Source organism: Cydia pomonella, chromosome 20 (assembly GCF_033807575.1).
Source record: "Cydia pomonella isolate Wapato2018A chromosome 20, ilCydPomo1, whole genome shotgun sequence".
In the NCBI taxonomy this organism is placed as follows: domain Eukaryota; kingdom Metazoa; phylum Arthropoda; class Insecta; order Lepidoptera; family Tortricidae; genus Cydia; species Cydia pomonella.
Window position 1 is genome coordinate 11,293,557 of NC_084722.1, and position 12,123 is coordinate 11,305,679.

Consider the following 12,123-nt stretch of genomic DNA (forward strand, 5'->3'; position numbering starts at 1 on the left):
TATAAATACTATACACATAACAAACGTACGTAATGTGTATCTTAATGTTTTATTATCATTATTTTTCATACTCGTGTTTTTAAAATGCATTGATGTGATATTTGTTTGAATAATAGGTAATAAAAGGTAAAATTGCTTCAATAAACCAACTGTCGTGTAAATATTATATGTCAGCAGACTCCGTAAGTATAATATTTACATGATAAAGTAACTAGTGATAAAAAAAAAGCTAGCCGTCATGCAATTCTAATAGATTTTTTTTTTTAATAAAAAAGAGAATATCTAATTACACACTGTACTACGCAGATCCACGATGATACCTCGTACCCCGTTAACGTGGTCGGGTGCGTTCTAGTCTCGCGCGGGTTAGGGGTTAACGGCCACGAAGGGCCTAATACCGGGTATACCGACCGCCAACATCAAAAATCGTTGTCTGGCTCTTTATCCCTCGAATATGCAAGAGCGATAGAGGTAGATAACGATTTTCGAATGTTCTATTTTGGCGGTAGGCCCTCAGAGCTCGTTAACGTTGCTCATATGGGTGCGGGGTCGGAACGAAATCGGCACGGCTTCCTATTTGGCCTAGGTTTCGCACCGGCATGTGGGGAAGAGCGCATAAAATGACGAATGAAATTTATGACTTTTGTTTATAACCAGCACAGGAAACACAAAATAAGGTCAAATCATATCGCAGCTAACTGCACTTGAATTAAATTGATTCATAAGCTGCCGCTTGACGGAAACTTTCTAATCTAACCAAATGCACATAAATTCGCGCACGTATCCTCAAACAAACGTAGGTAAAAACAGGCTTGGAACGTGGTGAAAGTGGTGGTAGACCGAGTTTTTCTTTCACTGAGGTTTTTAAAAAGTATATAATTATTGTATTGTAATTATGTATAAACTGTTACCTTCTTCGGATCATGAGCATTGAACTAATTTTAATGTTATGAAATTTTAAATTCAGTCACTCATGAACCGTGTAGCAACCTCAAGTTAATTACCTACGGAGAAGATCTACGGGCTACGACGTAGCAATCCGTAGCGTACATTGTTACCTAACCATAATCCGGCCTGGCCAAGTCCGTAGTGACCCTGCCTAGCCGACGGTGCTGGGGCCCTGGGTTCAAATCCCGGTAAGCGCATTTGTTTGTGTATTGAACCCATAGTACAAGTTTTGCTTAGTTTGGGCCTAGGTCTATTTGTGTAACATTTATATTCTTTGAAGTATTTTTTCCGATTTGTATAATGGAACTGTCTGTATTTTCTCAAACCGTCAACAACCTAAGTCCTAATATAATAAGTTCCAAATCCCCTGCAATTTATAATAAATTTTTGGCAAAAAAAATCAAATTTGGTATAAGGTTTTATCGCTGACTGTACTTACCTTTCCACAGGCAACTAATACTCATCGAGCCGATTCTAAAAACCCCAAACACAATTAGATTGCGTTGTTTTAACACAGAGTTTCTATGGCCACCTCCTGTCGCCATTATCAGATCAGCTCGATGGTACCATAATATTGCATTGTCACCCGACTTACATATGTATGCAAATTTTCAGCTTCATCGGAAACCGGGTCAAATTTAACTTGCAAGATTTAAACCGTACATACATAGGTGCATTGCAAGTTAATAAAAAGCTTGTAATTAAAAACTAATTTAAGATATACGTTAGTAGAACAACAAAAATATCGACATACGCCACACAGGGCAAACGTTAGGTTCTCCAAATCAACAACTAAATCCCTATTCAGAAGACCTACCGCGAAACTGCAAAGCTACTAACGAAATCGTACTCGTCTAGTTGCGGCGTCACTCAGAATCAGACCGCGTGACCTTCTGCCGCGGTAAACTTTGCCTATATTTTCAGGGCGCTTATTTCCCTGTGGCATTATTATGTTACTGGCCATTTCTCACACATGTTTACATATGTAATGTTTATGTGATGATCAGAAAACATTACATGTACATTAGTCAAGTTAACATTAGTCTGACGCAGGTATTTTTTTTAAAGACGGCATCCCTGCATGCTACATACATTCTCATTTCAAACGATTCAGTGTGTAAAAATATTCGAACTGTAAGTTGCAAAGAACGTAAACAGCATTTTCAGTCAAGATAAATAAAGTTGTGTTTTTATTGGCAAATAAAGTACGTATACGATATTTCCTAAACTTACATTCCACAATCGTATACCTATATGAATGAAGTTTATCTTGATTTATCATATAGTTTTAAAATCTTGACGTGCTCGAGCGTTATAGTATTTTACTATATATAAAATACTGTTATGAAATATCATAACTATCATAATGGTACCATATTTAACTTTAACCGGTTAGTTCCCTACTTTTTACTTTTTACAGGACGACAGATGTCACTATTGTCATTACTAATTACGTGGTAATTACGTCGATTGCTAGACTTCAACTGTGGATGAAACAACACACTTAACTGACCACTAATAGATCGTATATCTTTGCATTAAGGTTCACAAATATTCAGCTGTCAGTGAGAATGATGTATATGGAGTACGCATCGAGAATTCCACGCGCGCAGGTGACAGGCAACCTGATATAATATAGCTAGATGGCAATAAGCGTACTAGACGGGCAAAGGCGAACTATTTCACACCGCGGCGTAAATATAATGTTAATTAATATCCGGTGTAAACACAGTAACTATACATCAACTACTATTAGTCAGTCACCGAATCGCCATATAAGTTGTTCCAGAGTCGAGCGATCGGTGCAAAATGTGCAAATACATGTGGGTGAATCAACTTTTTTTGTTTTGTTATCCTGTCCCGTTGTCCAAGGGACAACAGTGGCACAGTTTGTTTGAAGAGACGTTGTATGCCGTTCTATTAATGCTTAGTAGGGGGCCCATTATGGACATTGGTTATAACGACCACAAAAACGCAAGTTTAATACATTTAAGTACCATAAAATCAGTATTTCAATGAACTTTTGTCCCCTGGACAACTAATCGTAACCATGGCAACGAGTGACTCTAAAAAGTTGATTCTCCCATTTGCACTTAGTCAAGTACAGACAAGAAATTCAAAGCTCCTTTGTGTTGACAAATAATTTTAATCCAACAAATAAAGTCAATATTAAAACGCGCCGTCAAATGCTCGGTGAATAGAAATATAATAGACATTACCTACGGTTATTGAAACAAAGTAAGAAATTGAATGTAGAAACTAATACATATAAACCACCTGCCAATGAAAAACTAAAGGTAAACGCAAGTATGTTTATTGTATATGTTTAGATAAGGTGAATTAATCTAAATCTATTACATATTTATACATCAACACACAAACGAGTCAAGATAAAAACCTAACTTAGAAATTACATTTACAGTTAACGCTAATAAGGCATGTTTACCACAAATAAACTTTCATAACCAAATGTTTGGTGTTAAATTTTCATTTGCAAACCCCAACTAACTAACCGTAAGTAAACAAAACATTTTTTTAAAACCCTCGCGGACATTGTAATGAACATTTATTTATAAAGCCACGTATGTAAATCCCGCTGTTACAACCATTACAGTAAATGAGAAACGTACCTGTAGCTAGCGCGTGTTGTTTACGTCAACCGTTTTATGGTGCTACGTTACGGTGGTTACAACGGCACGGCAGTCAAAATCATGAAATTGGTTACTACGCTTACATTGAACAAAGTATAATTGTAAATAATTTACAGGAACAGCAATAAAAGGGAGGACGGCGCTCTTTCCAAATCCATGCAAATTACTTTAGGTCGTTTAGGTATACGTGGCAAATAACACACTCAACGGGTCAAATAAAAGTTTTTTTGTTAACTACAATTACATATACGTTCCTAGTCTAGTCATCTCTCCCCAACAAACAAGGGGGCGCGGCAAGTGATATTTAATTTTCACTTTGTTTACTAGTCGCTGTCCATGTCAACCCAAACATCATTTTTACGTAATTTTACTGATCGATATGTGTATATACCTACATATCAGTCCTGTCTAAAATTATCCATGGACGAAAGTAAACATTTTCATAAACACGGTAATCTTTAAACGACATAAATATTTAAAGTTTTCGTATATATTACGTACAGCGTCAAGGAATTTAAAGGCCGAAGATTGCTAGGCTTTACAGGATTTGTATTATGAAAAATGACTTTCAAGGGATTCTGAAGAAGCCCACTATCTAGACAACTCGTTATGTTTAATTAGAGAAACTTAAGGGGCCCACAGATTAGCAGTTCGCCTGATGATATTAGTCTCTCAGTTAATCACAAAAGGTCTCACACTGACAGTCCCATTTCAGGTTTCGGCCTGACGACTAATACGAACTGATAGTAGAGTAGAGTGGAGAGTAGAGAGCTTTTATTCGTGGCAAAATAAAAGAAGAAAACAGCAAGCAACGTTGCCATCGACGTAGGATAAAAAAAACACTTCAATAGTCAAGGCAATGTCACTAAAATCGCATGCAAGTTCGCGCGCCGTCTAAATGAGCCAATAGACTGGTCTCACGTGCGCCTAGTAGACAAGTAGAGAGAATACCCGGCCATTGCACGTGTCGTTATGCGGTTGCACAAGCGACCGTAACGTAAGCCGATTTTTCTCTCACGCCGTCGGCACTGATAGGATCGATATCTGTGTGCACTAGCAACTCGAAAATTGCGTTTAAAGGTTCTAGACTTAGCGTGTTGCTCAACAGTGCACATGTCAAATCCCATACGTGATATATAATATAGGAACAGTGGGGAAGCACCGCAAAAAGACGTGACCAACAGGTCTAGCATCACTGCCAGAACAATTCAATTTGGTTTTAAAGTGTACTGAAGACAATTCTTATATCCTTAGAATTCTCTGTCCTTGCTAATTTGGGATCAATGGGATGTGGCTAAGCGAAAAGTACCCGCCCTAAAAAAACCGGACAAGTGCGAGCCGGACTCTCCAACAGAGGGTTCCGTACTTTTTAGTATATGTTCTTATAGCGGCAAAAGAAATACATTATCTGTGACAATTGGGTACTTGACACATGTTGAATATTATAACAAAATTTAGTTTAATGGATAGAAAATGAGCCATTCATTATAAAAAAGTGGAATTTAAAAAAAAATATTAAGATTATAAAAAAATACAAGGGTCCAAAGACTCGAAAAAAAATTTTTTTTTGTCTTTCAATGATAGAAAAGAAAATGGTACCATTCGATTCCTTACATGTTATTGAAAAATAAATTGTATGACAACTATACACATAAACGCAATATTTCAGGGTCAAAATGGCAATTTCCTTGATCTTCCATACATTTAGCACAGACTTATGTGATGTGACGTCACATCACATTATCATTTTGTTAGAGGCGTTTCAATCGTCGAGCGTCAGACTTTAACTCACATTTCTGACCTTTGTGTTGCTTAAATGCCATTGAGTCCTATATAGACATTTGATCCTCAGGACAATCAAGATCGTTTGATATTATTTACAAAAAACTGTCAAGTAGCCAATTTTAACTGCCTAGCTATCACGGTTCATGAGGTACAGCCTGGTGACAGACGGACATGCAGACAGACAGACAGCGGAGTCTTAATAATAGGGTCCCGTTTTACCCTTTGTGTACGGGGAACCCTAAAAATGACGTCTCTATTTGATTGAAAGTTCGAATTTCAAAGGTTTATACACGCCAAAATTTTGATACATAAAATTACAAATAAAAATAAATTAAAGGTCTACTGGAGAGAAATATATCATATTTAACATCTGCAAAAATTATAGTATATTTTAAAATTTATTAGTTAGCAATAATGCTGTGTAATTTTTTTGTAATAAAAATAAAATCATATTAATATACCCTAATTTCATTTTTGCCTCAGGATTTGACATACCACAGACTTTGTGATCACCAAGAAACAAGAAACTAAGCGCTTTGCACGACATGATTCCAGTATGTTTAAGTAGTTGAAGCCAGAGTTATTTGCAAATTAGTTGTTAATATAACTTCAACAGGTTTAGTTTTCAAATACTCGTTGATGTAAACCAATCCTTTTTAGCCTAATCGAATTTTCCAATGCTATTTGTGTGATTTCGCCCTGTCATTGTTTTAAGCTCGTTATCATGATTGAATGGACAAATTGGACAACTATCGTGGTATCATTGATTCCTCATGTTATAGCGATTAGAATTTAAGTATACAAAAAAACTAACTAACTAGCATCCATGAAGCAAAAATGTGTGTCCAAATATTGGCGTGCTCAATCTTTAGTTTGTGAGTTCCACAGATAAAGGCAAAGCTTAGAAGATTTGCATGCACGTGCACGGGGTCAAGCACATCACCGTTGAATTTTGCTGTAGGTACTAGTAGTAGGTATGAACATTACAAAGTACAAATTTGTGTCCCTAGTTTTAAAATTTCCCGTTTCCTGGACTTGGGTCAAAAACCTTGTTTACACAGTAATTGTCTACAACATAATTTATAAGTCGCCGAATTAAGGCAAAAACCTATTTCGACACTATTTTGTAAGTTAAAATTTTGTTGACAGCTGACTGTCCGCAAGACACCGACAGCATTTTTAGGGTTCCGTAGCCAAATGGCAAAAAACGGAACCCTTATAGATTCGTCATGTCCGTCTGTCTGTCCGATTCTGTCACAGCCACTTTTTTCCGAAACTATAAGAGCTATACTGTTCAAACTTAGTAAGTGGATGTATTCTATGAACCGCATTAAGATGTTCACACAAAAATAGAAAAAAAAACAATAAATTTTGGGGGTTCCCCATACTTAGAACTGAAACTCAAAAAATTTTTTTTCATCAAACCCATACGTGTGGGGTATCTATGGATAGGTCTTCAAAAATGATATTGAGGTTTCTAATATCATTTTTTTCTAAAATGAATAGTTTGTGCGAGAGACACTTTCAAAGTGGTAAAATGTGTCCCCCCCCCCCCCCCCCCATAACTTCTAAAATAACAGAATGAAAAAACTAAAAAAAATATATGATATACATTGTCATGCAAACTTCCACCGAAAATTGGTTTGAACGAGATCTAGTAAGCAGTTTTTTTTTTAATACGTCATAAAATTTAAAAAAAATATTTTTTTCATCAAACCCATACATGTGGGGTATCTATGGATAGGTCTTCAATCATGATTTAGGTTTCTAATATCATTTTTTTTCTAAACTGAATAGTTTGCGCGAGAGACACTTCCAAAGTGAAAAAATGTGTGCCCCCCCCCCCCCCCCGTAACTTCTAAAATAACAGAATGAAAAATCTAAAAAAAAAATATGATATACATTACCATGCAAACTTCCAGCGAAAATTGGTTTGAACGAGATCTAGTGAGTAGTTTTTTTTTAATACGTCATAAAATTAAAAAAAAATTTTTTTCATCAAACCCATACGTGTGGGGTATCTATGGATAGGTCTTCAAAAATGATATGTAGGTTCCTAATATCATTTTTTTCTAAACTGAATAGTTTGCGCGAGAGACACTTCCAAAGTGGTAAAATGTGTGTCCAAAGTGGTAAAATGTTGAACAAGATCTAGCAAGTAGATGTTTTTTTAATACGTCTCAAATGGTACGGAACCCTTCATGCGCGAGTCCGACTCGCACTTGGCCGCTTTTTTTTGTTATTAAAGGTCTACAAACTGGGTGTCACAACTAGTAGGTACATCATAAAGAATATACATTTTCAAACAAAAACTTGTGTGCACCTAAAAATAGCAGACACGACATGCATGAAAAAGAACAGTTAGCTAATGAACTTAATACTTATATTATAGATTTACGAACAAATCAATGTAGGTACATATAGCAATTAAATAATCTTTTAGGCGATAATCAACAAATAATAACGAAAATATAGCTTTTACTCGTATTATTCGCACAGAAAAAAAACTAAATCGATAATCGGCGATAGGAGAATTCGAAAAATTGATTAGCAGATAATCGTAGCAGGGCCAGGACGCAAATTATACAGAGAGAACAGAGAAGGCGTAAGGTGACAAAATATAGGCAGGCGAACGTGTCGTGAATTATACGATTGATACGCCTTACGCCGTCTCCGTATAATTCGCGCCTAGGGTTGTCAAGCTTGCGCGTCAGTAGATGTATCGCTGATTCACCGCGCTCCCAAAATGTTGCCAATAAATGATAACCACGCTTGGTTATTTTTAAGCAGGGTGAGAACTACTAGATAGAAGGATAATGAACCTTTGATAAGGCAATTGTTGCCATCGTATACATCACGGATTTATTTAAGCAGGCGCTTGCATAAATTATAATTTTACGAATACATCCAACACACATGTAGTGGAACAAATTGTATAGGTAAAGGATTCATTTATTTAATTTAGGCATGCCATTTACTTATGAATGTAAAAAAATCTATGATTAGAACAACATTTTACAAAAGTACACGTTATATATGTACCAAGTATTTTACAGATGTCAACCGGCATTGATGCAATTGGCTAAGGTGACTTAGGTGACGAAATAGGATTGTGGACGAAGCGGTCTTCAGGGCCAACCGTGAACACCTTAGTTCGCAAATTGTGGGCATATTTCTCTGTCACTCTAACTACGCCTTTATAATTGAGTAAAACAGAAAGATGCCTGCAATTTGCGAACTTCGGTGTTCGCGGTAGGCCCTCTGAGCCGGCCTTTTGACCGTTGTTGCCGGTTTACTTATGAACGCAAAGAAAAACCTCTGTCCTCAATGCCCAAAGATACCTGTAAAAAACTTAAATTAAAATAAAATGTATTCCACCTGTATTTATGTTTGTATTTACTACTTCCCGTAGTGTTTCTAGTTATACGTCTGTTACTTACTTTTGACGTCGACTTTACCTACTGTGATAATGAACGATTAGCTTTGAACAAACGTTGTTATTAGTTAAATTAGTCACTGACCATAAATGAGAACACGTTTCCTTACCTATTAAAAAGTTGTTAGTTACGTTTTTTTGCAGATAGGCCTTTGAATTTTACCAATATTTTATAATTTTACATTTTGCATTCATTTACATAATACATTTTTGTTATATATTATAGGTTTTTAGGTAGCATAGAGATTTTCAGCAAATGTATTGTTTACAAGAGACTTTATAAACTGTAGGAGTGACCAAATTTCTAGGATTATTTATTGATAGCCAACTAACTTGGAAATACCATATAAATGAAGTGTGTAAAAAATTAAGTAAGTCAGCATTTGCTCTTTATAAGCTTTCCAAGGTAGCAAATAATGACGCTTTACTTGTTGCATATCATGGACTTGTTGGATCGGTACTACGATATGGAGTCATCTTTTGGGGCAATGCTGCTGATAAAGACGCAGTACTCAAATCCCACAAAAGATGCGTACGCTCTATGTGTGGTCTAAACATGATATTGTATTTGTATTTGATCGTTGTATTCCGTACTTTAGATCACTAAATCTGATCATATGTAGTATTTTATTACCACTTCATCCACACTTTTACATCACACTCACCACGTGATCTGGGTTCCGACAGAATACCAGTGCTTTGCTCGAAAGAGTGAAGCGTATAGCTGAGTCGGCACCCTTTTGTTGTTGCTGCAATGCACACATTGTAACTACTACTGTTACACTATTCCTGTTTGTTTATAATATTTATAAGATTCTGTATTTTGTTTTAATTGATTGTGAACTTTGTTAATTGTGTATTTCTCTGTTTGCCTATGTGTTTTAAATTGTGTGTATTTGCAGCAAACAAATAAACGCTTTATCTATCTATCTATCTAAATATCCTTGCCCTGTCTATATATCTTGGAAATGTCTGTCTTTGTGAAATGTAATCCAAACCTTTTTGATAAAATTGCTGACACACTTAAGCTCCCTGTACGATCTCAATACAAAAATGAATTATGCCATAAAGTGTGTAAAACAGCCATGATGCGCAAAAGTGTGCTAGGAATGGCACCTCAAATATATAACAGAATTCCGAACAATATTAAAGAATTAAATATTGCACATTTTAAGAAGGCGTTAAAACACAGTAGTGAGAGTAGTAACTCAGAAAATGATACTATAGTATACCAGTTTTTGAATGATAATGATTTATAGCGCTTTTCTATTTTTGACATTATTTGTAGTTCTATAAAATTTCATTGTTTACATTCTTTAATATTTTATTGTTGTTGGAGTTATCTTTCTGAAGTGATTTATGATTTTTGTAATTGATTTGAGTAATGAAGCATGAATACCTTAGACCTGTGCATGTTTACTTAATTTTACATATAAACAAATTCGTACTCCTAGCGGCAAAACATAGTGTTCGCAATATGCTTTACCTGTAAGACCAATACAATGTACCTATGTTATAACGAATAAATACATCAATCAATCAATACATATTCCCTCAATAATGTAGCTTTTGTAAAAAATGATTATCCTACGAGTAAGGATTTCTTCGCATTTAATTCATATAATAAAATGGGTGTTTTGAAGAAGCCGTGTTAGGTGTTAACAGTTGATGAATATTCTATGTATATTTGGCGCAATATATTTTACCTTTACTATAGGAATATCGAACAATATTACAAAAATACTAATAAATAAATAAACGAATCTAAAAGTATCTTGACGAATTTAACATTAATTGGTGCGGCTATAGACAAAGCATTATTTTATTGGCACAATAAAGTATTTCTGAGCGTTTCCCAATTAAATACTGAAAAAATCTTATAAATCTGGACTTTCTTGGGCTTAATCTGTTCAGAATCGTCAGCATTCTCCGTCCTACCATTAAAAAAAGATGTCCTAAAATTTCCGTTACATTACGTATGTGATTTTTTTTTTCACTTCGTCACACATTACGTAGGTAGTGGAAACATAAGATCAGGATCTGTGAGAATTAGGTTTTCAATCTTTTTTTTTTTCAACGCTCTTCTACGAGATTTATGTGATCTAGACATGTGAACTATGATCGTAACGTAGTACATACGCTGTGCAGCTCGTTGGGGAGCTGCCAAACGTTATTACATTGACAGGGCTTTTAAGTGCCATATGAATTACCAACTGTTTCTTGTTTTTGGGAATTAAACTATGTTTTTAACCGTCTTCAATTTCAAGAAGGCATAGCTTCTGTATTCTGTTTGGCTAGTTTTTTTTTATCGAAAACAGACTTTCAACGCAGGAAATAGAATCGACTGCGATTTAGTTTAAAGTGCAATTTTATCATTGCCACTTAAATAATACTACGAGTATGTTTTGATTTACTAAACAAAAATTAACATAAAATAAATACATCTCGCAATCAAACTTTTACCGTGGATCAAAATCCTCACTAAATGGAATGACTTTACTCAAATTTTGTTTTGAATGCTGATGTCGATATTGTATGTGCGTTAATATAGAGCTGTTTGTAAACTTAGTCGGAACTGTCGTCGCCTGGCTCACTTCCGGAATTATGTAGTAAAAAACCAGCTATTTCTGATAATATTTTGAATTGAATAATACATTAACGTTTTAAAGGAACTTTTACCAAGGTTTTAGTTTTATAATTAGGTACACATTTTCTTTAGTTTCGTTAATAAGGTCTTTTTAGGCTTCCGTAGTCAACTAGGAACCCTTACAGTTTCGCCATGTCCGTCTGTCTGTCCGAGGCTTTACTTCGTGGTCGTTAGTGCTAGAAAGCTGAAATTTGGCATGGATATATAAATCAATAAAGCCGAGAAAGTCGTATAATAAAAACTAAAAATTTAATTTTTTTAGGGTACCTCCCCTACACGTAAAGCGGGGGTGAATTTGTATTTTGCTTCTACCCTATAATGTGCTACATTCTTCTTTCAAAACAAATAGGGGTCTTCAACAAAAAAAAATTGATAAAGTCTATATATTCGGAGACAATCGCTCCAAAAGAAAAAAAAATGTGTGTTCCCCCTCTAACTTTTGAACCATAGGTCCAAAAATAAAAATAAAAACCGTGGAAGTAGAGCTTAAGAATGACATAAAATGAAAACTATAGCGGACATCCTCAGTTTAGCTATTTTTGAGTTATCGCAAAAGTTTCCCCTTCATAGTAAAAATACGTACATCCACAGTTCATCCCTTGGTTAACAATCTACTATACTTTAAGCTCCAGTTTAGCTTATTAACCCTACTCAGA

General features: G+C 35.3%; 1 protein-coding gene across 1 annotated transcript in view; it reads right to left on the minus strand.

Annotated features, from left to right (window-relative positions):
- Positions 1 to 12,123, minus strand: part of LOC133529248 (jmjC domain-containing histone demethylation protein 1) — a 52,857-nt gene that overhangs the window by 28,573 nt on the left and 12,161 nt on the right. The window lies entirely within an intron of this gene.